The 1,868-nt window shown below is 42.7% G+C and overlaps 1 pseudogene; it reads left to right on the top strand.

Annotated features, from left to right (window-relative positions):
* The first annotated feature begins 499 nt into the window (after positions 1 to 499).
* Positions 500 to 1,868, top strand: part of LOC129673433 (dnaJ homolog subfamily C member 10-like) — a 9,404-nt pseudogene continuing 8,035 nt past the window's right edge.

The following is a 1,868-nucleotide window of genomic DNA, read 5'->3' as shown; positions in this document are numbered from 1 at the left end:
TAAGCCATCAGATTCCTGAAAACCTCGTAATGAAGAGGCTTTAGGGGCTAGGAAGTTGGCTTGTGGTTGAAGCACTTTCCTTGCAAGTGTGAGGAGCCTATTATGGAACCCCACAACCCACACATAGCCATGCACAGCACCACATGCCTGTAATCTAGTGCTCTTACAGGTAGTTGTGGGGCAGAGACAGGGAAAATCTCAGGAAGCCTGTGGGCCCACTAGGTTGCCCTTTGACCTTCACCATGCATACCACCCCCACATATGTACATACATACATACATACATTTATACATATACATATATACACATATATACACACACAGAGAGGGGGGGGAGAGGAAGGGAGGGAGAGAGACGGAGGTTTTAAAGGGGGATATTTTAGAATCTTCATGGACATGTGTGGGAAACATAGGTCTTTCCTGGCTTGCGTCACCTATTGGACATAGCCTATTCTTTCTGCTACCCTGTGAGCTGCTTTCTTCTATTAGCATTTCGTAGGATGCAGCAAACCTCTGGAGATTTTGTGACTGCTCCATTTGGTGCAGAAGGCACTGTCAGTACAGGGTGACTTTCTCCAGCTGTCAGTGTGTCCTTTGCGGATCCTCAAAATCCTTGTGTCTCTTCTGGTTGTGCTCTCCAAGCATCCTGGGTCAGGGAGCTCTATCTTATTACAGGCTAATAAAGACTCCCTCCTCTCTGTTTTGGGTTAAGGTGAAGATGTAACATGGAAGTGTTACTTTGAGTGTCACATTAGCCAGCAAGAATTACATTAAAAAAAACACAAAGTAGATGACTTCAACATTGGACACTTGTATTTTTTTTTAAAAATTAATTTTTATTTATTTATATGTGTATATCCTGGTTGGCTTTCTATTACTGTGATAAATGTAATGACCAAAAAAACTTGAGAAAGAAAAGTTTATTCCATCTTACAGCATATAGTCCATCATGAAAGGAAGTCAGGGCAGGAACCCCAGGCAGGAACCTGGAGTCAGGAAATGAGGCAGAGATCATGGAGGAACACTCTTTTCTGTTCCCACCATTTGCTTAGTCTGTGTTCTTATGCAACCCAGGACCACCAGCCTGGAGTGGCACCACCCAAAGTAGAGTGACTAATCTGATGAAGGTATTTTCTCAGTTGGGGTTCCCTCTTTCAAGTTGACCCTAGCTTGTGTCAAGTTGACAAAATATGACCAGCATGAAGTGTATCTGTTAATGTGTGTACACTTGCATGCAAATACCCAAGGAGGCTAGAAGAGGGTTGAGATCCCCTGTAACTGGAGTTAGAGGTAGTTATGACTCACCTGACACTAGTGCTGGAAACCAGACTCTGGTCCCTTGCAAGGGCATCAAATGCTCTTCACTGTTGAGGTATCTCTCCATCCTCAAAGACAGATATTCTAGCCTCATAGATCTGAAGTTGAAATATTGGTCAAGGGTGAACTCCTTCAATTCTTTCTGAAGCTTCTCCACATGCCACCAGCTGTGCCCCCCCAGGTGCTAGAGATTTTTCTCTGTATATGTGTATCTGAGGCATTCCAGTATCCTTCTTAGGAAGACAGCACTCTGCTGGGATCAGCGACCACTCTAATTGCCTTGTTTTTAATTGGTTTACCCTTCTAAAAGAGTTCTGTCTCCAAAGAGTCACTTGCTGACATTCTAAGAGATAAAGCACTGGATGTTCTTGGTATCTATCTATCTATCTATCTATCTATCTATCTATCTATCTATCTATCATCTATCTATCTACCTCTATCTTTATCTCTATTCCTGTCTCTCCCTTCATCTCTGTCTCTCATTATTCCTCTTATTTCTCTTCCTTCACTTTCTCTCTCTTTCCCTTTTCTTCTTTTTCTTCTCTATCTCCT

This window comes from Psammomys obesus, unplaced genomic scaffold (assembly GCF_907164565.1).
Source record: "Psammomys obesus unplaced genomic scaffold, mPsaObe1.curated_primary_1811, whole genome shotgun sequence".
Lineage (NCBI taxonomy): Eukaryota > Metazoa > Chordata > Mammalia > Rodentia > Muridae > Psammomys > Psammomys obesus.
Note: the sequence above shows the minus strand (reverse complement) of the source record. Positions and strands in the feature narration are given on the sequence as shown.